The sequence below is a fragment of the Falco punctatus genome (assembly GCF_963210335.1).
Source record: "Falco punctatus genome assembly, contig: scaffold_22, whole genome shotgun sequence".
Classification (NCBI taxonomy): Eukaryota; Metazoa; Chordata; class Aves; order Falconiformes; family Falconidae; genus Falco; species Falco punctatus.
Genome location: NW_027660223.1, coordinates 524,412 through 552,072, shown reverse-complemented (window position 1 = coordinate 552,072; position 27,661 = coordinate 524,412). Strand labels below are relative to the sequence as shown.

General features: G+C 55.5%; 2 long non-coding RNA genes across 2 annotated transcripts in view; both read left to right on the top strand.

The window, feature by feature from the left end:
- Positions 1-27,661, top strand: part of LOC308057551 — a 332,648-nt gene that overhangs the window by 38,474 nt on the left and 266,513 nt on the right. The gene's annotated exons all lie outside the window — the stretch shown is intronic.
- On the top strand, positions 555-25,926 carry LOC308057552. The gene is made up of 2 exons (XR_013925332.1): positions 555-607; positions 25,213-25,926. It is a non-coding gene; the product is annotated as an uncharacterized lncRNA (long non-coding RNA).

Below are 27,661 nucleotides of genomic sequence, written 5' to 3'. Positions count from 1 at the left end.
CTCCCTCTCCGGCCACCCCTCTGCCTTGATCCACCTCTCCCTGTCACTCGGTGCCTCTCTCCCCCTCGTCCCTGCCCCACGGGGGCTCCAGGGCCTGGGCCTGTGCTCAAGCAGCCCAGGGCAGTGGCTGTGGGGCCTGCAGGGCCAGGGCTGGGGGTTGGTGTCCCCACAGGGCCCGACTGCAGGGCAGGGGCACCCCGGGGCCTTCTGGGAGGTGTGCCCCGGGGCATGCTGGGAGCTGTAGGCCTGGGGCCATCCCACAGCCATTTTGTTCCCAGGGCATGCTGGGAGCTGTAGGCCCGGGGCCATCCCACAGCCAGGTTGTTCCCGGGGCATGCTGGGAGCTGTAGGCCTGGGGCTGCTGGCAGCCAGGTTGTTCCCAGGGCATGCTGGGAGCTGTAGGCCCGGGGCTGCTGGCAGCCAGGTTGTTCCCAGGGCATGCTGGGAGGTGTGCCCCGGGGCATGCTGGGAGCTGTAGGCCTGGGGCCATCCCACAGCCATTTTGTTCCCAGGGCATGCTGGGAGCTGTAGGCCCGGGGCCATCCCACAGCCAGGTTGTTCCCGGGGCATGCTGGGAGCTGTAGGCCCGGGGCTGCCCCATGGCCATGTTGTTCCTAGGGCATGCTGGGAGCTGCCGTTGCCCACCCTCAGCCTCCTGGCAGCCGTGTTGGTCTGGGCAGCCACAGCCTGTGCTGGGGCTGTGTCCCAGCTGAGGGGGGCCTGTGGCTGGCCGTGGGGCAAGGGAGGCCTGTTGGGGCTCTTGCTGTATTGAATGATTATACTGAACTTTGAAGCAAGTGGAAAAATACTGAAGAAATAAGACGAGGTCACGATCAGAACCATGGAATGAAGAGGGAGGAACAAATTGCAGATGCTTGCACAAGACCAGGGCCAGCAGGACGCGATAAGAGGAGCTGGGAAACCGCAGAAAGGAGACCACGTGCCAGAATGAGCAGAAACAGAAATCTTGCCAATAAACAATTGTTAACCAATCATATTATTTTACGCTTGTAAGATAGCCAATCACATTATCGCACGTATATAGAATGCCTTATAAAAGTGTGCCTGGTTTGTACAATAAACGGATCAGATCTTGAACTCCATGAGTATTTGAATCTGACTCCCGCTCGCCCGAAATGCCCGCAGCATCTGGTGACCCCCGACGTGATCCGGTGAGGGTCGACAGGATCGGTCAAAAAGTCAGGAGGATTCATTAAGGATCGTGTTACAAGCTGCGGAGCCGGCGAGGATCCTGCTGCCAGCGGAGAGAGAGCTGGGCCCCCGAAGAAAGGCGGAACGTGCACGGCTGACTGGTGAGTCAGGATATTTAAGCAGGATGGGGATCACTGCATCAGCGGTGGAAAAAGCAATCGTAGACAGTTTGATGAAACTGGCAGAAAAAACTGAAACGCCAGTCTCACGGCAGGCAGTAATTGATCTGCTATGTTGGAGTCGCCGCCGTGGTTTCCTTGCTTCTACGCAAGATGTATATAATAATGAAACATGGAAGAAAGTGGGAGAGGACTTATGGGAATCTGTGCAAGTCGGGACTAAGGGGGTAAAGACTTTGGCTCGTACGTATCGGGCTGTACGGGGTATGGTCGCGCAGTTACACGGCGAGGCACAAGTCGCTGCAGCTGTTAAAGCTGCAGTGCGGCCTCCCGGCGATCCTACCGCTCAGTCGGAGGAAGAGCCAGAGGGGCAACCTCCGTGTGAAAATCCCCCCGATTATACATCTAAAGCTTATCCAGTACTGACTACGGCTGAACGAATAGCGTGGGGATTAGATGATGAATTGCCACCCTGGTGTCCTGAAAAGGAACAAACGGCGAGCGGCAGACAGACATTAATACCGGCAACTGCTGGGATGGGAACGACACAGCCCACAGCACCACTAGAGGAGGAAATGGAGACTGAGCCTGAACCGTTTGGCAATCTGCCTCCTTTACCTCCCGAAAGTGGCAGTCTTTGTAGTAGTGATGAAGAGGCAGCACCGACGCCTTATTCGGCATTATGGAAAGAGCTGCGAGAGCAGGAAAAGAAGATGTCCGACCTACTACATCATATGGAGAGGCTCGACAAGGACTCTAAAAAGAAAGATGTTAAAAAGGCGTATAAAAGTGCCCATAAGGCTATAATTGAGGGGTTAGAGGCTCTGGGGGATAAAATTGAACAAGATGCGCGCGCGGTACCTATAGACCCTAATTTTGACCCCCAAAGGGGCTTGGTAGAGAATTGTAGCATAGAAGGGGATTTTTCATTTACCCCATTAGCTGCCCCTGTAGTGTTGTGTCAGGGTCAACCGACATGGGAACCCCTGGATTGGAAATTGGTGCAGGGTATTCAAAAAGCTATAATGCAGTATGGCCATAATAATAAATTAGTGAGAAATCAAGTAACAGCCTTAATTAAGTATACTGAGTTGGTGCCGGCCGACCTAAGAGCAGTTATGGAGCTTATCCTGTCTCCAACAACATTCATGCTTTGGTTAGCAAAGTGGCAGGAAAATTTAGAGTTGAAACTTGTAGATAACATTAATTTGCCACAAGGAGATCCTTTATGAGTAGCGCCGTTAGATGCCTTAATGGGTACAGGTCCTTATCGCGATGGAGCTGCACAAGCAGCATTACATACCAGGGTGTTACAACAATCGAAACAAGCTGGGTTAGCTTTCTTGGCGCTACCTCAATTGCATACGCCAACCTTACCATATACCAAAATCTTGCAGAAACCTAATGAATCTTTTTTTAGTTTTGTTGACAGGTTAAGAGAGGCCATTGATAATGCTCCTAATGTCACTCCAGATCTCAAAGTTATTTTGACTAAAGAAATCGCTGTACAAAATGCAAATGCCACTTGTAAACAACTTATAGCATCCTTACCCCCTGGGGCATCCATCACTCAAATGGTAGAGGCATGCACAAGGGCTCCTTTGGTTGAGAGATTTATTGAAACAAGGTCTGTCTATATTGTTGTTTGTTATTCTTTTGTTACTTTTGGTGCCTTGCCTTTTACAATGTTTCCAAAGCTGTGTGGAACGCAGTATTAATGCTGTATTTAAAAAGAAAGGGGGAGGTGTTGGGGCTCTTGCTGTATTGAATGATTATACTGAACTTTGAAGCAAGTGGAAAAATACTGAAGAAATAAGACGAGGTCACGACCAGAACAGTGGAATGAAGAGGGAGGAACAAATTGCGGATGCTTGCACAAAACCAGGGCCAGCAGGATGCGATAAGAGGAGCTAGGAAACCGCAGAAAGGAGCCTACGTGCCAGAATGAGCAGAAACAGAAATCTTGCCAATAAACAATTGTTAACCAATCATATTATTTTACGCTTGTAAGATAGCCAATCATATTATCGCACGTTTATAGAGTGCCTTATAAAAGTGTACCTGGTTTGTACAATAAACGGATCAGATCTTGAACTCCATGAGTATTTGAATCTGACTCCCGCTCGCCCGAAATGCCCGCAGCAGAGGCCCTTAGGCCAGCGCAGGGATGTCTGCTGCCTGCTGGTTGCCTGGGGGTGCGGTGGGGAGGCTCCAACCCCCCGGTGTGCCAGGCCCCTGGGGCAGCTGGAGTCAGGCCCGGCCGGGGCAGCCCTGGGGGTGAGCCGAGAGCTAAGGAGGGAAAGAGGTGCCGGCAGGTGTCCTGGGCACAGGCACCAGGCACCCCGACTCGCAGAACCCCCTGCAGCCGCCCCGGCGTTCGTAGTTCCTGCAGGAATAGGGCTAGCGTGTTTTGCTGCTGACTCCGGCAGGGCCCTGGCTACACCTGCCCTGCTGAGGGACTGGCAATATGCAGCTGCCTGGGAGAGTCACCAGCTGGAGTATGAGTGCTCAAGCCTTGTTTCCCTTGCTGGAAAACACTCCATTTTTAAATACAGCCTCTCAGCGGTGAGATCCAGGCAGTCGGGATTGCTTCCATTAGGGAGCAGCCTGCTGACTCGAGGCTGCTGCCTTCAGCGGCGGAGCTGGACGCTTCTCCTCGCTGATGGGATGAAGCTATAAAGAATCACTAGGAGAGGCTGCAACTAAAGCAATGATTAACTCAACCTATTGAATAAGCTCAGTAAGAGGTGGCAAGCTTTCTGAGGCACCTGGGCTATACCAATAGACAAGGGAAGTGGGTTAACGGTGTGTTGCCATCAAAACCATATAGCACAGAGAAGAAATGAAGTTCTGTAACAACAAGTAGAGTGCAGGTGCCCCAGGAAGGTTCAGCTGAAGTTCACCAAGTTGTTGACCACTAACGATCTCTAAAGACCCCAAGAAAGGCCCCCAGGATCAAAGTGACATACCCAAGTGCCTTATGCATATGTAAATAATTTTGAGGAAGTAGGTAGTACAAAGTACATCTTCCCATCTGAACATGCTCAGAAAGGACCCTGAGGGGCTGGATATCGAAGAGTGGAGCGTGTTGATGGGTTGTAGTTTGGTTTTTTTCCTTCCCACACAAAATTCCATTTTGTTTTGTGGGTAAGCAAAACTGCATATTGCAATGTGTTTCCTTGACTGGTAGTTTCTTCATAACAGGTGGGATCTCCAGGTTTAAACCCTGGTGCCTGAAAACCCCAACAAGGACACATGCTTGGAATAAGGGTTCACAAGTCTGGGGTATGCCATGCTCCATTGTTCTATTCCACGATTCACAACAAATGGTTCACAAACAATTCCTGAGGGGAGTGTTTTGATGGGGTGGGGGATTTATTCCCATGTTTCAACTCTATTATCTGGATTGGACAAAAATGTTTAAGGCACCAAGCCCATACCCCATTTGTTAGCCATTTGAAATGCCAACCTGGGGATAACATGCCTTTCTATTTGTGGTGCACGGATTCACCGTGGGGTCTCAATACATAGCGGATCCCCCCTTTGCAAGGGGCACAGATCCCCTGCCCAGCAGGCAGCTCATTGAGGAGCCCAGCAGGACCTTCTTTGCCAAGCTGCTTTCCAGCAAGGTGGCCCCCACCTGTGCCGGGGCCTGGGCTTGTTCATCCCCAGGGGCCAGAGTCGGCACTTGTTGGACCTGATGAGGTTCATGCTGGCCCCTTTCTCTAGCCCAGCCTGGTCCCCCCATTCTAGCACACCCACTGTGGTACCAGACACCCCCATGTCCCATTTTGTGGGTGCCAGCAGTGCCCACATCCCCACTGGGTTCAGGCACTGAGGGTGACACAGCCCCAGAAGCGGGATGGATGGATGAGCCCCAGCACCAGGATAGAGGAAAGATTTAACATTTCAGATGGGGGTGCACCCCAGAGGGTTCCCAGCCCTGCACCCTGCACGCTGCTCACTGGCAGGGCAACCCACTGCTCTTCTGGGAGCAGCGCTGCCACCACGGGGGCTTGCAGAAACAGACACAGTGGTGCCGGCAGTCACATCTCCACCAAGCCTTTGGGCAGCCCCACAGCTGGGAGCAGCCCTCCTGCAGGCACCATCCTGCCCAGCACGGTCCTGAGGCTGCCTGCCCACGTGCCCTGCCCATGGGGACATGGTGCTGGGGCCTGGGGTCTGCTGGGGTGCTGCTGCCTGGCCCCACGTGGATGGTGCTGCCCAGGCCCATGGAGATGATTCTGTCTGGTGTCATGGGGCTCCTCTTCCTCATCCCCATTGGGCTCCTTCTGCCCACCTGCACAGGGCTGCTTCTGCTTGGCCCCGTGTCCTCCCCTTGGTCTTTGTCCTCTTCTGCCATCTTCTCCATGTGCGCATCTGCCCCCAGCAGCTCTACTCGAAGGCCCTGGAAAAACCCTCTGGGCTCCAGCAGCCCTGGATAGAGCTGATCGTCTTTGCTGCTGCTCCTCTTTCCTGGCGGGGGGGAGGGAGAGAACTGTGGGGTGGTGGTGAGCGTGGTGTGTGTCCCACCACAGACCGCCTCTTGCCACATGCCATCATTACTTGCAGAAACTTTTGGTACTGCCTGGTTATTATGAGGGTGTCCTGGACGATATGGATGAGCTCCTCGGTGAGGTTCTGTGTGACCGTGGCCATGGCTGAGGGGCTGCTGGGGGTGGCTGCACATCGATGGGGCTCTACGCACTGTCCCTGCCATCCAATGGGGAATTCCTCATGCTTTGGCATCCCTGCCATCCACAAGGAATTCCTCCTCTGGCAACTCCAGGGAGAGGCCCTGGCCAAGGGCAATTCCCAGCTTCCCCACTGGCACCCAGGTTGCCGTGATGGACCAGGAAGGTGCAGAGCCGGGTAATGCCACTGGCTCTGCCATCACAGCAGGCCAGTGGTGTGGGACACAGTAGAGGGAGCCCGAGGTAGAACGGCCAGTGCATGACAGCGACAGCAGCAGGGCCTGTGCAGACTGGTGCTCCCTTGGCAGAACATCTGCACTCGCCCTGCAGTAGAGGACGGGGAAGAGAGAGAAGGCTGTTGCCCTGCAGTGCTCATGCACATGCAGGTCGTGTTAGCCCACCAATTTTATCATCAGAATTGGCGATTCTTGTATCAACAGATTGGCCAAAAGTGTCTCTCTCAGGCTGCTGCACGCAGCATTGTTGCAGCCTGTCCAGCCTGTCCAAACGGTATCCCCGGGCCCAGTTTTGGAGTTAATGGCAGAGGCCTTCAAGCTTTCCAACGCTGGTGTTACAACAGATGTAACTCATTACAATGCCGGTGGGGGATCCCTAGCAATTTGGTATTCCCCATTCCCCTGCGGGCCAAGCCATCGTTGAATGCATGAATGATACTCTTAAACGCCTGCTTGAAAAACAGAAAAGGGGAATGGCCCAGAGGCACGTTCAGAGAAAGCATGCTATATTTTGAGCTTTTTGAAAATCTCTGTCGACCATGGGGTGCCTCCCATTGTACGATATTTTGTGTCAACTGGTGACAAGCAGCAAAAGCACCAAGGTGTCTTAGTACGCGGGAAAGACCCTCATACCAGGCATTGGCAGGACCGCATGGATTGTTAACTTGCGGGAGAGGTGATGCTTGTGTTTCTACAGATGAAGGTCCGCGATGGATACCTGCTCGCTGTGTGCGGCCTGAGCTTAGCGTGCCGGACCGTGGGAGCGCTGCTGCCGCCAGTCAACCCAACAACTGATGTGTGGGTCTCCTTAGCACAGCAAGTGAACACATCCTGGCTTGGTGTGCCCTTCCTGACTTGCAAACGTTGTTGCAAACGAGTGAATGTATGTGGGGAATGAAGAATCTTGCTGAAAGCCTTGATATCGGGGATAAGTGATTACCTCTGTATAATGTTAATCCAAAAGAAGCTGATATTGTTTGCACTTTGAGCGTCGATAGTTGTCTTTACGTAGATGCTAATGTAGTAGGAGGCTATGATGGGACCATGACACCCACATAAATCAACACGTGAACATGTTGATAAGCATAATGCGCTTAAACGCAATATAGCTTTGGATGAAGCAGGTAATGATGTAGTTGATTTATGGAACTGACGCGAACATATTGCAGTGGTTCTTCTCTTATCCGGAGTAACAGCAGGGAAAGCATTCAAGAGTTAAATCACCTTGTTTGTTAGGCAGTTAAGAACGTGAGTCAAATTGGCCACTATTACATACAAAACAGAGCAAGGATTGGCTTTTTGTTGTTGGCTCAAGGACATGGCTGTGAGGATTTTGATGGTACATGCTGCGTGGATTTTAGGCGCCCCATTGCAGCAACATGTTATGAAAATCTTTGAAAATGTCAGCCTTTTTGGCATCCATTCACTCAATTGGCAGTATCGTTTGTTTGCTATTGCCTTGTTTGCCGTCATGTTTGCAAGGGCCCTGCAGAACATGGCAAGCCTGGTACTAGCTGTTCAAAAAAAACCCCCAAACAAACGGGGGGTGGGGGAGGGGGATCCCGGTAACTGTAGAATCGTATGGAACAGAGACAGTGGGATAATGTGCAGTTTTGGCCTTGCTTTGGCGATGTGCAGCTGAGATCCTGCAGCAAAGAGTTCAATAACTTTGAGGGAGTATGAGAAGAAACTAGGATGCGACAGAAACAAAGGAGGAATGTGATGTCACCTCTAGAAGATAAGGAAACAGCATGAACAGTAGAGAGTAGCCTATAGTGAACAGCGCTAAGGAATGTGTTGTATGAATTTGACTGATCACTCGAACTCTATTCATAAGCAGCTTGCAGAGTTGAGAAAAAACGTACAGGCCATAAAGGTTGAGAACGGGTTAACGGACTGGCTACAGAGTTTAGGAATTACTGGAGGGTTAAAAGACTCCTTTCTGCACGGGGATAACGATGTTAATTGCCATTGTAATCTCTTTAGTGATAATGGGCTGCGTGTGGAATTGCTTTATGAGAATGATGAACAGATTGATAAAAGGGGTCTGGATCGCTCAGAAACAAAAAGGGGGATTTGTGGAGTGGCTGGAAGACAACGGACATATTATGAGCAATGCAGACCACGTAACGTTGTTGTAATAGCAGGCCAAGAAGGCCGCAGCTGTAACAAGCAGCAGGTGTTGTGAAGGACATATGCAAGGCCAAGAGAGACAAAGAGACTGTGTATTCGCAGAGAGATAAGGGAGCTGGACAGAAAAGTGAGAAAAAAATGGATGCGTGCACAAGGGGGGAGCAGCGTGTGGGCACCACACCGGGACTAATCCTAGGGGAGGTGGAAGCGTGTGAACGAGTCGTTATAACCTATCACCTTTTACATAACAAAGCCTGCGTAGAGTGTGTATTTTTAGCTGGGGGTATAAATTGCTGTGAGTCTGTTAATAGCATCTGTAGAGTATAAATTGCTGTGTATCCCTTAATAAAGTGGCACCAACTTGATCACATTGGTCGTATCAGTTGTGTCCGAGCCTTCTGCGTCAACAGGGTAGTGCCACTGGCTCTGCCATCACAGCAGGCCAGTGGTGTGGGACACAGTAGAGGGAGCCCAGGGTAGAAGAGCCGCTGCATGACAGCGACAGCAGCAGGGCCTGTGCAGACTGGTGCTCCCTTGGCAGAACATCTGCGCTCGCCCTGCAGTAGAGGACGGGGAAGAGAGAGAAGGCTGTTGCCCTGCAGTGCTCATGCACATGTGCAAGCCCACGTGTGCAGGTCCAACTTCTGTTTAGTGAGGACTGGCAGGTTTCTTGGACAGGCACTGGGAAGGCAGTCAGGTGTCGGGTGGCCTGAGGATCCTGACCTCTTCTTCCTCAGCCAAAGTCCCACGAGTCCCAGAATCCCACAATGGTTGTTGTTGGAGGGAACCTCTGGAGATTATCTAGTCCAACACCCTGCAAAAGCAGGCTGTGCTAGAGCAGGTTGCACAAAATCCTGTGCAGGTGGTGCTGCAATGTTTCCAGAGCCTCTCTGGGCAGCCGGTGCCAGTGATCTGAAGCTGGAGTGCTGTGCAAGGGTCCCTGTGCTGGTGGGAGGCAGTGCCTGGGCTAGCTGCAACATCAAGGCACCGCAAAGGGGCAAGGAGATGATGAGCACAACAAGCCCATGCCACGCTCCCTGCCTCCCCACATGACAGTGCCTGTGCCCAGGTCCCTGATGGCTGTGGAGGCCACCTGGCACTGGGCACCCTTTCCCCTGGCTACCCGGAGGCTGCCTTAGGCTCTCTCTAGTCCACTCAGGCCCCCTTCTGAGGCCTTCGTTACACCCCAGACCCCTCTGCAGAGCCTCAAGCCCTCAAAAAGACACCGGACTGGGGGCCCGGTCCCCTAGTCTCGACCATTCCACTCGAGTCCCCGCAGCACACCTCCATAGGTGTCTGGTATGCCCCAGGCCTCCGGTTGCTCCTCTAGCGTGGCCGCTACTACAGCCAGAAGGCAGCCAGGGAGGGGGGCAACTGCCCAGCAGCAGCAGCAGCAGCAGCAGCCTCTTTGCTCCCACTCAAAGCTCATGGTGCTCCCTGCAGCCACTGCAGCCGTAGGCTTGGGCTTGGAAACATGGTGCAGCTGTGAAAGCAGAGCAGCCTGGGGAAGCCCAGGAACTCTGTGGCGTGAGCAAAGGCCCCAGCTCGTGGATTTCCCCTGAAGCCCAGCTGGCCCTGAGAGGCCACTTTCAAGCTGGCTTGCGCCTCGTACAGAAGCCCACGGGGATGCCAGCAGGAGCCAGCCTAAGGCATTCTCTGCTTCCAACTGCCACCCCCAAGGCCCTGAGCCCTCCTATGACCTGCCTTCCTTCCTTCCACTGTTCCCTCATGCTTCTCTCGGAGCAGGCAGAGCTTCAGCCCTTTGCGGTGACCCTTTGTGCCCGACTTGGCAGCCTGCCTCCTTCGGCAGGTGCCGGCTCTGGAAGTCCTTGCCTCGCACAGGAGACTGCAGTGCACTGGCGCATGGTTAGCCATGCCAAGGGAAACACTTTATTGCAAGAAGGCAGCCTGCTGAGTTCTGCCGTTGCGAGGAGCGTGGGCAGGACAGAGCAGGCCTTTGTCACTGAGGCTGCCTTTCATCAGCAGGAATTGCCCCAGCAGGAAATGGTCGTCGTGCGCTGCAGCCTGCCCTGGATGCTCCTCATCGTGCTGCTCCAAGCTATTTCGCTCTTAGGTACTGCAGGAGCTCCTGCAGCCGAGTAAAGAAGTCCAGCAGCTTCTGGACTGGAAACGGGCAGGGTGGAAACCGGCTCGATTCTGTTGGCCTTGGCCTTGGGCTCTGCAGGGGGGTGTAGGTGAAGACTGGCTGTGGCCTTGCAGTAGTGGTTACTGCTGGGCGCAGGCCCATCTGCACCAGGATCCAGTTGTAGAAGTGCTGGGTGGAGGTGTAGACTCCGGGCTTCCTTGCTCTCGCACAGCCCGCCCCCCAGCTGGTCACGCCAACAAGCCAGAAGTAGTCGGCGCTCTTGTCTTGGCACACGAGAGGCCCACCGCTGTCCCCCTGCAGCACAGGAGAGAGGATGGAGGGGTTGTTGGGTGGCCACCGTCAGCCCGGTGGCTGGCTCCTTCTCTCTCAGGGCACCTGCCAGAGCTGCATTCAGTGGCCAGCCAAGCTCTGTAGAAGCTTGCCTGGCAGGGGGCGGTGGGCCTGTGAGGCAGGGCTCGCTCTCACCGCTCTTCACGGTGGTGGTGAAGGTGTGTCAGACGGCTGGGATGGTGGAGCTCTGGGCTGCCAAGGGCACCGGGTGGGCCTTCTGGGCAGCGTGCCAGGCCTCTGGGACAAGGCGGGCAGGCCCTGGGCAAGGGCTTGCCCATGGGGAAGGGCGGGTAAGGCCCTCAGCGGTGGGGACCCAGCCTTGGGGGTGTGAGTGGCCATCAAAAGGCCGTGATGGCGCATGTTTGGGCGGTTGTGGCGGGGCTGCCTGCGCTGCCGGGGCTGGGCTTGTAGCACGCTCCTACCTGGCAGGTGTCGATGCCGCCCTGCGGATAGCCGGCACAGATGTTGTGGGTGTGGATGGCCCCCCTGTACCAGCCGCTGCTGTTACAGACCCTGGCATCAATGAGGTGGACCTGGGCCTCCTGCAGCGCGTATGCCGATCCTCCAGCCGTGAAGAGCACAGAAAGGAATGAACACCCAGCAGCTCATTGCCAGTTCTCCTCCCCCGTCTGGCTGAAGCCCTCCCCCGGGGATTGGCTTTGCATGCGGACAGGCGCTGGACCGCTCTTGCCTTTCTGCCTTGCTCTGGGTCAATGGCTCCGGCCCCTCTCTCGAAGAGAGAGGCTTACGCCCCCACAGCCTGACTCTGGCTTTCGCCTCTGCCATCAGGAAGCGCGTCCTGCTTCCCCAAGCTGGCCAAGCTTGCACTGGCACCGCCACTGCGTTTGGGCCACTCATCTCTTGCTTTCCTGGCACCCCAGCCACTGACGTAGCAGGCTGTCAGCTCTGAGACTCTCAGCGAGGCGTCGGGCACACAGGCAAGCTGTACGTAGCTGTTGCACTGGACAGGCTGGTCCAGTTCCAGCAAGGCAATGTCGTTCCTCTGCGTGACGTTCCAGTAGCGCTGGTGAACCAGCAGCCGCCTGATGGCGCGCACCTGAGCCTCAGGGCCCAGCTGAGTCAGGTGCGTAGCACTGAGCACCACGCGCAAGACGGTGATGTCCCTGGAAGGCAGATGGAGAGAGGGCTCAGAGGGAGCGCAGCCACGTGCTGCAGCAGCCCGGCACTTGCCCTGCCTTCTGCTCGACGAGGGAGAGAGGCAAGCAGCGCTAGGGAGGCTGCGACTGCCCTTGCGTGCCTTGGGCTCAAGCAGTGTCGAGCGGGAGGCTGCTGGGAAGCAGTGGCACGAGCCCAGCCTTCTCCTGAGCAGCCTCTCGGCGGGGCTCCGGAGTGCCCAGGCACTGGGCGTGCTGCAGGGCAAGGGGACGGCAGTAGCACATGCTGCTGCGCTCAGGGCACCTGCTAGTTTGTGGGGCTAGCCCCGACCCCTGGTCCTCCTTACCTGACCTCGATGAAGCAGTGGGCTGCTGTGAGGACCCACTGTGGGCTGATGAGGGAGCCCCCGCAGATGTGCGCCGTGCCTCCTTCCACGAGAGCCTGGATGCTGACGATCCAGGGCCAGGCCCCTGGCTGGGCATCTGTGCCACCCACGACGCGCGACATGCCGTAGTGCAAAGCCATGGGCCGAAGCCCGCAGCTCCCTCTGTAACCAGAAACTCCTTACTGTGCTGCTGGATGGCTTGCGCCGTTGCGGCTGAAGGCCAGCCGTCTTCCCTCCCCACAAGGCATGGCCAGACGGGCCGAGGAAACCCGTGGGGCCAAAACCCGCTCCCCTCGCCCGGCTTTCTGCTTCAGCCCGTAGACGAGTTGTGCCGGCAGCCTGCCGGCTGTCTGTCAAGGCACTGAGCCTCCCACATGGCTTTCAGGAACCTGGGGGGTGGCCATGGGGGACAAGCAGGCCCCCTCCAGTGAAGCCCACAAGGCTTGTCCAAGCTCCCTCCCAGAGCCTGGGGCCACTTACCCACAGCTGTCCCATGTGCCGTGCACAGGACAGCACACGGCCAGCAGGACAACGAGGAGACGCAGAAAATCCATCGCTGCCAGCGACATGTGGCAGCTGCAAGGACGAGGGCTTGTCGCCACCAGTACGGCAGCCGATGTACTGCCCGCAGGATTCCCATTGCCCAGGGTTCCCTTGGACGTGGGGCTGATTTTTTTTGGTGGGTATTTTTTGGGGGGGGAGGGGGGGGGAGGGTAGGGAGGGGAGGCAATAGGAGGGGTCCCAAGCAGGAGTGGAGGCAGAAGCTGGGACCGCTAACCCCGACAGAGCCTTGTGGAATGCCTTGCTTGCGCCATCAGGGTGGGCAGGCCCCATGGCAGGCAGCGGCGCCTGGCTCCCAGCTCTGCCTTCTAACAGCTCACAGGACAAAAGCGAGCATGGCCTCGCAGCCTCTTTGGGAAGTTCCCCGCCGCCCTGCTCTCTGCAGCCCTATGCCACCAGCTCCTTCCCAATAAAGAGACGCCAGAGAACGGGGCTACTACAGGCAGCACGCGCATGCCTGGGTGTCCAAGAGCCAATCTCTCTTAGGGCTGCGGCCGGCAACAGTGCTGGGCAAGCCAAATAAGCCAAGCGTAGCCCAGCAGTGTCAACCTTGCTGCACAAAGAACAGTGAAATGCAGGTGCAGCACAGTCCTCGCTGGCTATGTCAGTGACAGCAACGCCCTCTGGCAGGCTTCGTGTCCTCCTTGCTATCTGTGAGTCTGATTGCAGTTCTGGGCGCACACTGAGCAGGGCATTTGTGGCAAGGACAAGCAAGGTGAAGCTCTCGAGAGACAAGGATGCTCCTGCTCTTAGCCGTACGTGCCATTGCTGTCCATGGCTTTGGTAAATCCTGCGTCAGCCTTGTCTCAGGAGTCTGCCTTCTGCCGCTGCCTGGGGGAGCCTTGCTCACTCACATGCTGGAGTGCAGCAGAGAAGCAGGATCCAGGCACGTGCGCTGCATTTAAAGCACAGCAGGGCTAGGTCCGTGGGGGGCGAGGGCAGTGGCTTGAAGCATGGCAGCCTCAAAGCTTGTGAAAGGTGCGGCAGCTCCCTGCTGCCACCCTGGCTTGTGTGGCGAGGCATAAGGAACACAGCGGAGGGAGCAACTGGGTCCCAAGGAGGAGGAGCGGGCAGGCTCTGCCTGAAAGTGGAAGAGCTGCTCTCAAGGCGCTTGAGGCGCAGCAGGGCTTCCTAGGCCCCAGAACTGGGCCTCCAAGCCAGCGGGCTCAAGGCTGCTTTGTGTTTTGACAAGGGACCTGCTGCCGGTTCCCATGGGTCTGCGGAGAGCAGGCAGAAGGCGTCCTTGGAGAAGACGACTTGTCTGCTGGGGATACGCTGCTCTTCCAGCACCACATTTGGCAGGTGGTTAGTGGGGAATGGCGTCAGAGGTGGCCACGCTTCACAGCTGCTTGACCTTCAAGAGCTTGGGGTCATTTTGCGGAGAGGACTCTGGCAGGGACAGCAGTTCCCAGGCAAGCCCGTCAGCAATGGCACGCAAGTGCAAGGGGACCTAGCTAAGAGCACCCAAAGGCCATGTGTGTTGACAGATGGGGCAAACCTGGGAGCGTGATGGGGCAAAATAAGCGGGGTTGGCCTTGTCTTGGCCAAGGAGAGCAGGGCTGAGAAAGGGAGGAGCCAGGGAAGATGAGGGGCACGTATAAGCACGGCAAATGGAGAGAAGGGGGGATCAAGGAGCCAGGCACACAGAAGCAAAGTGCTGGCTGCTTTGCTTGCCTGAGCCCTGTGCCTGATCACCACAGAACCCGCTGGCCTCTTTTGGAGAGCCACCCCAAAGCCCCTCCTGTGTGGGCCCACTCTGCACCCGCTGCGCGGTGGGTCCCCTGGCCTGGCTGCTCGCAAAGGCTGACGGCAGCACAGGCCATAGGCAGCCGGCGCTTGGAAAGCCCCAGTGTCTCGGGCCAGCTGCTGCTGGGAGCCCTGTGTGCGCGCAACTCACTAGTGAACCTGAAGCTGGACTAGGTGACCAGCAAGAGGGGTGAGAGAGCCTTTCAGGCACGTGGATGGCCTGTGGCTGCAGCCCACGTGCTTGCTCATCCCCAGCATCCCCACCTTGCAAGAGGACCAGGCCTGCCAACCACTGGCCACCTCTCCACCTCCTGGAGGCAGGAAGGACTTGGAGGTGCTTAGCACGCATGCCCTCAGCTGCTGCCCACCTAGGCACGCCCCCTCTGCGGGAGCATTTGCGTATGTCTTGGCTTCATTTGCAGTAACACACTTCACAGGGGACAAGTGTGGATTCAGTGTTGTCCAAGTCTGGAGGTCAGTCTCGTTCCAATGAGTGTACCCTGGTCTTAGCCACAAGTTATTCCCATTAGTCCCAAACAGAATGGGGATACCAGCTAGAGGAATTCCTGCCTGAGTATATTCAGGGAAATGGGTACGTACACAACAATCACTCTTCTTAACATACATTATCAATGTTCCCACCAGTTTCAAATGAGTATTCCGTGTCCGTGAGTCCTCCTGATCCCACCAGAGTTGAGAATGTAGCACACCACATCACAGGTCAAATCCTATACACTTGTAAAACATGTTTCAACAAAGAAGAACAAAAGAGTTCAGGGACAAGTTGTCTGGACTGTATGAGTAGTTTATTTTGAAAATGTTGTGATGATTGTTAAATACATGTTAAATACGTAAATAAATACAATGAAATGTTAAGAAGAAAAAGAAAAAAGAAAAGAAAAACCTGGGGGAGAATTGTAGAGGAATTATAGAGGAATGAAGGCAGGTCAATGATATTGATAACGTACAGCTGTGGGCATGCTTCAGGGGTGGTGTGTTGGCGGCTGACGTGGACAATGTGCAGCTGTGGCTGCTTCCTGCACCCGCCCCCCACCCCCCACCCCCTCCCTCCCCTCCCAAGATGGTGGAGAGACAAGGAGAGGCCCCGGGAGAAGCAGGGTGGACTGGCTTGAAGAGGCTGAAGAAAGAGCATGGCCCGTAGATGAACTTCTGAAACCTTGTAGGGGACTGGTGGCTGTGCCGGGGCAAGGCGTGGGAACTACTTATTGAAGTTAACCTGGCATATGATGGTAAAAGCCTTGTAGCAGCCAGCTAGTTTTTATAGTGCTTTGACAGTGTTGGAGCAGTGCGACAAGCTGCCCAAAGAGGCTGTGGAGTCTACTTCTCTGGAAACATTCAAAACCTGCCTGGACGCGATGCACAGCTTCTCCCCGCATCTCCGTGGGGAGCCCCCCGGCAGGCTGAGAGCTGCCCCTGGCAGGCAGCATAGTCGCTGCCCAGCACACAGCCCCCTGGGCTGCAGGGACCCTGCTGGCAAGGACAGCACTGGGCACCCCTGCCTGCACAGCCACCTTCACAGCCCTGCAGCCGGCCCCGGGAGGAGGGGTCCACCATGCTCTGTCCTTCCCGTGGTGCAGCAGGCAAGTCCTGCCCTGGAGCATGTCTTCTGCCCCACACCAGAAAATGCAGGAGAGCCGTCGGGACAGGTCCTCTCAGCTGTGACATGTGCCAGGTCTAGGAGACATTTCCAGGACCTCCTCTGCATTGCCCTGCTGGCCGAGACTTACCCTGTCAAGGGCCATGACGATTCCTGCCCTGGTCAGCTCATACCTGTCTTCCCACCCCAGACTGACTGTAACACCTTGCTCCTGTCCCCTTGTCTGCCTTTGGTGCTACTGGCAGTGCAACGTTGTGCGCTCAGTGCCGAGCAGTGCGGGGACCGGAGGAAGCTTCTGGGGAGGAAACACGGCAGTTTGCTACAGCCCCCGGGCAAAGAGAGCTGCTTCCTTGGTCCAAAGCTTGCTGCCTCTCCATTTCTGCCATGCAATTTCATGTAGCCGTCTCACTGCCAGCTCCTTTGATTTTCTGGTGAGCACCGAGATGTTGAGGTTTGTTCCTCTCAAGCCCCTGGACCTTGGATTCATGTGGCTACGTCAGCATCTCCGCTGCTGTGCAAAACCAGTGACCTTGCCAGGTCCTCGGCATAATAGACTCGAAAGGCAAATGAATATGTGTGGTTTGATACACCCTTCCAGAAATCTCCCTGCAGTGTTGCCTGTGAAAAGCCACACTTGTGCTGGCATTCGAGACACCTGTGAACGTCGACCCTACAGCCCTGTGGCAGCCTGTAGCCGTGGGAGAAACCTGCATGAGGAGGAAATCGGCATTTCATCCTCGGCGTAAGCTTGGGGTGTTGTTCTGTAGAAGGAGGAGTGCTGCCTTATTGCCCCAGCATGGGGTAGGGGAGCGCGGAGGTGGCGGCTCCTGAGCCTGGGACAGTGCGCTTCAGCCTGGAGGCAAAAGCCATCGGTGGGAGTCTTCCCTACAGCCTCCTGCCTGGTCTCTGCAGGGGCCAGGGGACCCGTGCTGGGGCTGCAAACACTGCCATAAAGCCAAGAGAAGTCGCCAGGGGCTGCTCCCAGCTCTGCCTGGGCGCTGCTGCTGTCAGATTCAAGCACTCGCAAGTGATTCCTGGCCCAGGAGTACATGAAAACGTCTCCATTACTTCCACCACAAACCTGTGTCCACCTTGAAAACACAGAACCTTTTGCATCAGCAGTACCTTGCCAAAAATGTTGGGAGGAGGAAAACAACTCCTGGTTTCTCATGAAGGTCTCTCACATCGCCTGAGCAGGTTTGATGTGAACTTTTCTTCTCCACAGGAGTTTGCATCGTGCCCAAAAGCCATTTTCTGTCAAAAGGGGTTTTGATGGGAAATGTTTTACTAAACCTCTTTGAAGCCCATCCTAAGCATTGCCAAGAAAGAGGGAATGACTGAAGCCTGTGTCAGCTACTTGGCGCAGTAAAGGAAATATCACCCGCCTTCCCAGAGCCTCAAGAGGGTGGCTGGGTGGTCCTGGTGCTGGGATGGTGGGGCCGGGCACATCACAGCCCCCGGCAAAGGTGAAGCTAACAAACCAACCTGCTTCCCTCAGCCGCCAGAGCGTAGCCTCCAAAGTGGCCTGAAGCTTTCTAGTGTTTGGCATGTTTCCTTGCAAGGAAGGCAGGCTCTGAATTCCAGCATTCCAACCCAAAAGAGACATCTCTAAGAAGAGCCCTTCCGCATGGTGGGACAGGATGCCGTCAGGAGGAGGAAGGGTTGGAGGAAACAAGAAGTGCTTCCCCTGAAGAGGCAGGCTGTAATTGCCAAGCGATGGGTTTCAGTTCTGCCTCTGGGTGATCGCCCCTGGAGTCTCCAAGCCCCTGGAGGTGGCTTGGAGCTGCCGATGGCTGGAGACCCGAGTGGCTCACTGGCTCCTTGGATTGACGGATCCCTTCCTTAGGGACCTGCTGGCCAGCCTGCAGTGGAGCTTTGGGTCTGCACAGGTTCAGAGATATTTATTACCCACCTGGCAGTCCCAGCCCTGGGCTTTTTCTGGTGTCACCCTTCTCCTTACTAGCCCCACTTAGAATGGACCACCAAAGCGTGCAGATACATTCATGCCCAAGGACGCCACGTCTGAAGTCCCCTTTCCAGCAGCCCATCTGCACAGAAGCCCTTGCGCTTGCCTGCTAGATTTCCCTTCCCCTTACTCTTCGATCATTCAGACACCTCCCAACACTCCACTTGCTTCTTGGAGATTCAGGCACTTAAAAGCTTGCCTCTCCTTCACTACTCCGCCCAGTTAAGCCTTTAGCCAGCTCTTGATATGTCTTTATTTTATCATTTCCTTTCCGTCTGGAAGATTTCCTGCATGGTGATGCCTTGTGGAAGATGAAGCTCATTGGTGGCAGCTTGTCCTTGGCATAGGCCTGAGGAGTGTCTTTTGTTTTAACGGTGTGTGTTTTTAACCAGTTGCGGAGATGTTAGCCATGTCCGCAGGAATCTGGTCCACTCTCTCTGCCTGAGCAGGGCTTGCTCCAGAAGAGCCCTGGGTGCGGGAGCCAAGTGGGAGCTACTGTGGGAAGGCCATTGCGTTCTGTTGTCGCTGGGAGCACGGTCCTGTGTTGGAGGACCAGTTCTCATCCCCGCTGCTGAGGGGTGGTACTCTGTGAACTGCCTGTGGAGATCATAGCGGTGCCACAGGGATCTGCTCCGCACTCTCTGCATTGGCAGGGTTTGCTCCCTGGGAGCAGCCCTGGGTGCGGGAGTATACTGGGAGCTGCGTTTGGAGGGCCCTGGAGCTGTGTTATCCCTGGGAGTGTGGTGACAACTTGGAGGACTAGGTCTCCTCCTCCTCCCTGTGGAGCGCTTGCAGTCTGTGGTTTCCACGAAGCAGCTGTGGAGATCATTTCTGCGCTGCGGGGATCTGCTCCGCGTTCTCTTCCTGGACCCATTCCTCTGGCAGCAGGAAGAAGGGCTGAATCGGTGCTCCTCTTGGTGGCTGTCTTCTCGCGCAGTGTGCAGCACGTGGTCAAATGGTGGACGGCGCTGTGGGCATGCAGCTCTAGTGCAGGACTCCAGCCTCCTACAGACGCAGGAGTGATGCAAGGGCGTGTCCACATGGGAGGTGATGCTGAGCCCGCCTGGCCAGGAGCTGCTGTCCTCTGCAGAGTCCTCCATGCCCGTCGCCATATCCTGCCAAGAGAGCTGTGAAAAGGTCCTGTCCTCTCCTCCTGAAGGGGATGGAGCAGTGGGAAACCTCCAGAGCTCTCTGAGGCGACAACTAAAGACCTCCCCGAGGCCCTCCTGGAGGGCTGCAAAGGCAGAGGGGCCAAAGGCACACAAGTAGGTTGGATCTAGGGGCGATGCTTTGAGACGGAGCAGCGTGGTGGCTCTGAAGAAAGCTGCAGTGTGTGGGGGCAAGGAGAGCAATGCCAAGACCCCCGAAAGAAACCCGCTGTCCATCTGCTGCCCTGACCCACCTCCCCAGAGTTACCTTAGTCCAATCAGGCTGATCCCGTGGTCCCACAGGGTCTGCCTGCTGCCTGCCGCCCTGCTGCTGACCGAAGAAGGAGCGGGCATATGATGGTGCTGGTGACATTGATGCCTGTTGACTAGATTTCCCATCAGAGCATCTGGGGAAAATAAGAAAAAAGAGTGATGTCCACTTAGGGCTGCTCTTGCAACCTCCACTGGGCTTCACTCATCGACTCGGAGCGGTTTGTATGACAGAGAGAAGACATGTCAGGCTACAAATGGGGACTTCACTTGGGGTCTTCCCACCAACTCTGCCCCTGTCACAGCAAGACCTCCTCTTCATACCCGCTATGGCCTCCATTTCGTGGAATCGTAAAATCACAGAACAGTTTGCGTTGGAAGGGACCTTGGCGATCATTTAGGTCATGTCCCTTGCCACAGGCAGGGACACCTTCCACTAGACCGACTTGCTCAAAGCCCTGTCCAAGCTCGCCTGGAACACTTCCAGGGAGGGGGCATCCACAGCTTCTCTGGGCAACCACTTCCACGGTCACCCCACCCCTGCCATAAAGTAATTCTTCCTAACATTAAATCTAGATTTACGTTCCTTAAGTTGAAAACTAATGGCCCTCGCCCTATCACTACGCTCCCTGAGCAGGAGTTCTGTCCTCCTCCCCACCCCCACCCCCCCATCTTCCCTGTAGGCCCCTTTAGGGACTCTGCTCTCTATCAGCCACCTACAGAGAGCAGACAAATAGCGGTTTACATGGGGGCAGCAGCCTAAAGCCCAGCAAGGGAAGGGAAGGACTGGCGGCAGGTAGGTCACGTTCGACAGCCCTGAGTGGTGCGGGTAGTAATTGCCTCCTGGGACGGAACAACTCAGGAGGATCAGAAGAGAAACAGCAAAACCCTGAAAAGGAAACGTGTTCTGAACACCTGTTAGACCTGGCTGTTACCTGACATAAAACAGTAAGTAGGCTTGCTGCCCGAGAGCTGTGTTGCGGTCACAGTAAGCCACAGACGTATCATCCATCTGGTACCAGAGTCCATTGCTGGCCTGTCAAAGAAAGGCAAGGACATGTGGAGATGAACTGCATGGTTTCTCCCGAACGACACAGGCAGAAAACTACACAAGCAAGAGTCCGCCAACGCAAATCCCATCCAGCTGGTCAGGAGACCTTCTCCCCCAGAACCTTGGCTGCCAGAAAGAGCGCCGCCAAAGTTTGCCTTCCCCAGCACACATAGTCCCCGAGATGAAGGAAGTGGCTCTTTACCTTTGTGTAGCAGAAATAGTGTCCTGCCAAGGAGCTGCCACCGCTGTGCACCAGGACAGCGTATAAGGTGTAGAGGGGCGGTTCTGCAGCTCCCTGAGACATGTATGGCTGGAGATCCAAGTACTGGGGATACTGCACAAACTGTGGAGAGACCAAGATGGCTCATAAGGGATCCTGGCATACGACGTGAAAGAGCCTGGCAAGACCGGGGCCCAGCTGTGTAGAAATACATCTCTGGGGCTCATCAACACTCGCTTGTCCCTGAAGCAGCAGGTGACGCCTTGGGTGGCAGGAAACTGCTCTCGGCCAGAGCAGCTCTGTCGCAGCAGAGCATGTGCTTGCCTTGCCACAGGAGCTCTCCTCTCCCCAGAAGGGAACACCAAAAGCTCCACCTGAACAGCTTGTGACAGAGCGTGCTGCTTTAGGCAATCTCCTGCTCCACGACGAGAAAGAAAGTGGCCCTCCAATTGCGTACACACCTTGCCGATCTTCTTGCCGGAGAAATCAAAGCGTTTCAGGCACAGCGTGAGAACCCTGGGCGCGCGCTCGATTGTAAACCTCTTGAGGGCGGTAACCTTCTTGCCACAGCTTGAAAGCAAGCAGAGAGAAAAGCGCTGAAATGCACCCTAGCTTGCCCCACGGCGGCCAGACAACCTTTTCCACCTCACACGTCCTCACGCCATTTCATGACTCTTCAGAACCATTAGGCTGGAAGAAAGAAAAGCTGTACCTCCTGATTGTGCATGGAACCTCCTGAGGCTCGATGACACGCAGCATCTCCACACAGCTACAAGTCTTAACCTGGTGTTAGTCATCCTCTTACCTGTCACATCGAAAGCTGTTTTCACCAGCCAGCTGCTCGGGTTTGACAAAGTCCTCCAGAGCTGCGGTGACAGATGAGGCTGCCTGGAGGGGTGAGAAAGGAGAGCTCTGAGCTGGTGGAAATGCCCTCGCCCAAGCACTCAGGAGGAGTTGCCCACAAGATCCAGGGAGCTGCCGCTGAGGAGATCCACTGTGACCCTGCAAACCTTGGCCAGAGGGAGGCAGAAAGAGGGTATGATGCCGAACATTTCCCTCCCTTCCCAGAGATTCCCGGCCGGCACTATTAAGAGCTACCTCACTGTGCCACCGCTCAGTTCAGATACCGATGGTGTGCAGGGTCATCAGGAATGAAAACAACACGAGCCATCAGCCTGGGAGCCAGATGGGTGTTGAGGGAGGGCAAAGAGAAGGTGGCTGAGAGTCCCTCAGGGGTGCAGAGAGGATAATGCGTGCTTGTCCAGCTTTAAAGCTGGCATCTACAAGGAGTCCACTGCCACGGCCGTTGCAGGAAGACACCACCCATACCACTTCCCACCACCCCCACAGCTCTCCTGTGTTCACAGTGCACTTTTCAAAGCCAGCCGCACAGATTCTGGGAAGCCACAAGGAGCTTGGGACGACTTGAAGCCCAGTGAGAAACCCTCTTACTGCGATATCCAAAGGCACATCCAGGAAGGCCTCGTAGGAATCGGAAACTGCTTTGCAGCTGCAGCACGTGACTGGAAGGCAAACGGAAATGATCAGCGACAGGCGAAGTCGATTGACCGTGCCCGTTTATGCTCTTCATCCCTACTCGAGCCAGCCCCACGCTCAGCTGTCTCTCACAGACACACGGCAGGGCACAGGCAAGTGTAAGGAGAGCAACAGTTGTGGAAACATACCTCTGGACCTCAGGAAGCCCCCAAATATTTGATGGACGATGGTAGTATATTGAGAAGAGATGTCCCAGCTGGAAGGAAATGGTAAGGCAGAGAGTTATCTCCTCCAAGAGTTTTCCTGTGCCTGAAAGCCCTGGGCATAGGCTTTCCTTGATGGGGTACGTCAAGGAGGCCAAAACGCTGGGCAACATTGAAAGGTCGTTTGCTTGTGCTTACGCGCTGCTTCCAGCCAGACAAGCTGTCTGCATGGCAGTGACAGTACAGCGTAAGAAGTCGTGGGCGTCTTCCTGCATGCCAAGCGTGAAATGCCCTCCTATTCCTAATCAAGAGGAAGGTAGTACTTCAGTCCTCTACCAACAGAGGATAGCACGTCAAAGCAGCTGAGATGACTTACGTGAGAGGGCATTGATGACGGCCCTGGGCTGGATGGCACAGGCTGAGGTGGACAAGGCATCGTTAACGTGCGCTTCCATGATGCACATCATGCAGAAGCCTTCCTGCTGACCTGAAGAGGGAGGGAGGGAAGGAGGGAGGGAAGGAAGCAAGCTGGTCAGGTTAGTCAAAGAGCCATTGTGATGGGAAACCTCATGGAGACCTTGGAGTTCTGCTAGGACAGTCTCCTAGTCGTCCCCAGGTGCCAATGGCCCAGCAAGCCCACGACATCTCAGTACACAGAAAACATGCTTGAGAGGGATGCCTCGCTGACAGAAGTTTTCTGTGCAACCAGCAAATATGTAGGTTATATGTAGGAATAGGGAACGACGGGCAGCACTAGAAAGAGGCGTCTTTGTGACAGCAAACACGCCTCGATAGGCCAAGCGGCTTGTAGGCTTGAGTGTTCCAAGAGCACCCCCTTGGCGGTGGCTGAGAAAGAAGGGCTGCTTTTCTCCTACATCCAGCGGCAGGTTCTGGGGGTCCTTGGGAAGTGCCCAACAGACTGACAAGGAGATCTTCCAGAAAGTACTCACAGGAGTCGCTGTGCTCACAAGAGAGCAGGTAGTTGGCCAGAGGTGGGGTGTACGTCAGGCACTGCAGCACGGAGTTGAGGAAGCACGTGTTGCCCAGGTTGTAGAGGCCTGCTCCAGCTCTCTGCCTTTGCTGCCAGCCCATGCAAATCTTCTCCGGGGGAAAGAGGATCCTTTGTGGTGGAGCCATTCCCTCGGCAACGACTGCAGGGAAATGATGGTTTTGTTGCACAAAAACCCTGGGTAGGCCTGGTTGCTCTCAGGAAAAGCCCCAGAATTCCCTTGAGGTTGTCCCTACAGCAACGTTGCGGGATGGAACACCAGCCGTGCCCACTGCATTTGGGGATTCACCAAGGCCAAGGCTGCTGGTGAAACCGTTACTCACAGGAGTTGTTCCCCATTGCGGCCATCGCTCCTCTCAGCAGCGCAGCGGGAAGCTTTGGCTGACAAAGGATGTCCGGACGCAGTCCAGAAAAAGAAGATCAGCTCCAATCCCGTCACCTGGTTGCAATGAAAGAAGCGGAGCTCAAGAAAATCATTCAAGCACCAAAAAACCCAGAGGCCAGCAGTCACCATCAAACGTGTTCCAGTGGTCGTTTGAACTGCCTGTAGCGACTGTTGGCAGCAGAGCCCTCTGGCTCTCCAGCCCACATTTGCCCACCCTGTCTGCAGGAGTGACCGCCTTTTGGCCGCTCCTTTAACGGTTGCCTTTGCTGGGCTGTGTTTCCGGTCTCCCTTCCTGACCCACCAGTCAAGGTGGGCTTCGGGTCAGGCTACGCTGAGCCCAACGCCTCGGGCTGCCCCCTCCCTACTTTCCTAGCCTAGGCGATGGGAAAGACATAGGAATTAGCCAAGAGGAGCGCTCCCCATAGCGCCTGCCTGGCCAGCCTAGAAGGGTGGAAGAGCTCAGCCTAGAGGTTGGGAGGCAGAGAGCGGCCTCCACTTTTATTCCCGATCTACCTCCTGTAGGATCTGTGCCAAAAGTCAAAGCCAACTTACCTTTGAAAGAGGGTGGAAGGTGAGGAGGGGTCAGCAGGAAAGGAGAAATGTTTAGAGAGAGGTAGCCACGCAAGTAGCTCAAGAAGGAGTTGTCCCAACGGGCAGCTCGGCCCAACTGGCCCGCTGCTCAGGATGTCCAGCCCTGGCCAGGTGAGGTCACAAGTTCCGGGTGGGTGTCGCATCACTGCCCCTTTGTGACACGGGGCTGCACGGGGACACACGGTGGCCACGCAGCCACCACCTCCCCTGCAGCCAGCAGGCGGCTGCCGCTGGGCTTCCCCACGTGCTGCTGGCGAAGGGCTGTTTGGCCGCCGGCACAGCTCCCACCTCTTCCCTGCGCCGCACAGCCAGAGGAGAAAACTCCTGCCCAGGGCTGGAAGCTGCCCGTGCACAGCTGTGGCTGGCACCGTCCATTGCGCAGGGTTTCTTCGCCACTCTTCTCAGCTACAGGGCTGTGCACGTGAGACTCGTGGAGCAAAGCACCTGGGCTCTGACAGGTCCGCTGCCAAGGAATTTCATCTACCCGCCGAGACAAACCCTGACCCTGAGGCATCCAGTTTGGCCACCCACTCGCTTGGGTGGCTTTTGTTGACCCCTGCCCCTGGGGACGGCTGGTGTTTCCCCTCTCTTGCCTGGGGAGGCTGCTGGGAGAAGGCGTGCCCCGGGGCATGCTGGGAGCTGTAGGCCGGGGACAGCCCCATGGCCAGGTTGTTCCCAGGGCATGCTGGGAGCTGTAGGCCCGGTGCTGCAGGGCAGCCATGTTGTTCCCGTGGCATGCTGGGAGCTGCCATTGCCCACCCTCAGCCTCCCAGCAGCCATGTGGAGCTGGGCAGGCGCAGCCTGGGCTGGGCTGGGGCCCTGCTGGGGCTCTGCCCTTCAGCGGCAGAGCTGGGCGCTTCTCCTCGCTGATGGGGTGAAGTTATAAAGAATCACTAGGAGAGGCTGCAGCTACAGCAGTGATTAACTCCACCTATTGAATTAGCTCACCAAGGGGTGGCAAGCCTCCTGAGGCAGCTGCGCTATAACAGTGGCCAAGGGAAGTGGGGTAGCGGAGCGTTGCCTTCCAAAGCATAGAGCACAGAGAAGAAATGAAGTTCTATAAGAACAAGTAGAGTGCAGGTGCCCCAGGAAAGTTCATCTGAAGTTCACCAAGTTGTTGACCACCAGCGCTCTCCAAAGACCCCATTAAAGACCCCCCAGGAGCAAAGGGACATAGGCAAGTGCCTTATGCATATGTAAATCATTTTGAGGAAGTAGTTAGTGCAAAGTACATCTTCCCATCTGAACATGCCCAGAACGGACCCTGAGGGGCTGGATATTGACCGGTGGAGCGTGCTGATGGGTGGTAGCTTGTTTGTTTTCCCTTCCCACACAAAATTCCATTTTGTTTTGTGGGTAAGCAAAACTGCATATTGCAATGTGTTTCCTTGACTGGGAGTTTTTTCATAACAGGTGGGATCTCCAGGTTTAAACCCTGGTGCCAGAAAACCCCAACAAGAACACGTGCCTGGAATAAGGCTTCGCGCTTCTGGGGTATACCGTGGTTCTATTTCACGACTCACATCAAATTGTTCATGAACAGTTCCTGAGGGGAGTATTGGGATGAGCTAGGGGATTTATTTCCCATGTTTCAACTCTGTTATCTGGTTTGGACGAGAAACGTTCAAGGGACCAAGGCCATACCCCATTTGTTAGGCATTTGAAATGCCAACCTGGGGATAACATGCCTTCCTATTTGTGGTGCACGGATTCACCGTGGGGTCTCAATACATAGCGGATCCCCCCTTTGCAAGGGGCACAGATCCCCTGCCCAGCAGGCAGCTCGTTGAGGAGCCCAGCAGGACCTTCTTTGCCAAGCTGCTTTCCAGCAAGGTGGCCCCCGCCTGTGCCGGGGCCTGGGCTTGTTCCTCCCCAGGGGCTGGACTCAGCACTTGTTGGACCTGATGGGGTCCCTGCTGCGCCCTTTCTCCAGCCAGACTCGGTCCCCAGCTGCCAGCACACCCACTGTGGTACCAGACACCCCTACCCCCCATTTTGTGGGTGCCAGCGGTGCCCAATGCCAGACCATCCCCACTGGGTTCAGGCCCTGAGGGTGATGCAGTCCCAGCTGCAGGATGGATGGATGAGCTCCATAGATAGAACCATGGATAGAGAAAAGATTGAACATTTCAGATGAAGGGGTACGCCAGGGCTGTCCCAGCCCTGCACCCCACCAGCTGCTCACTGGCAGGGCAACCCATTGCTCTTGTGGGAGCAGCGCTGCCACCACGGGGGCTTGCAGAAACAGACACAGTGGTGCCGGCAGTCGCATCTTCTGGCAGATGTGCTAGAATTCTGATGCAAAGAACCTGCAGACACTTAAAGGAGCGTTGTCACTGCGCTGTCCTGTGACTGTTAGCGGGTGGTTACTTGACCACTGGCTTGCAGGGTCCCACCAAACCTCTGTCTTGGTGGGATCCAAGCCTCTGTCTCACTGAAACCCCCCTTCTTCACTCACCTTGATGTCTATAGGGTTGTTCTCTCACATAATTCTCACCCCTCTTCCTTTGTGTTTTGTCCTTTCTGCCTTGGGTTTATCACAGAGGTGCCACTAGAATTGGTCATTGGATCAGATTTGGGCAGGGGCTGGTCCATTTTGGAGTCAAATGAAAGTGGATTTATTGCCATGGAGTCAGCGCTTGATCTCTTCTCACCTTTGCCAGACCTACAAACACCGTGAGCACCACCAAACCCTTGCCATGTAAACCCACAGCATCTCTAAATTCCCCAAGAAGATGTGAGGTTATTGGTCCTAAGGCTTCCTCACGCTGCTTAAATAAGACTTTTTCCCATTCCTCTCCCTGATTTAGGTTATTTCACAGCAGAGGTGCGCTGGACCACAGCTGTGTCATCACGGCCAAGTTCAGACATATCACAAAAACAGTAATAATGGGTAACAAGTGTCCAGGGTCTGAGGAAAGCAAAGTTTTTTTCAGCAGAGAATGCGGGGGTGGTGGACAGAGGTCACTGTAAAGGTGAAATGAGATGTCCCTAAGGAGAGCAATCCATGCTGTCCCTGGGGCCAGAGAGATGCAGGGCTGGGCTGTGCAGTGCTGGCAGGAGA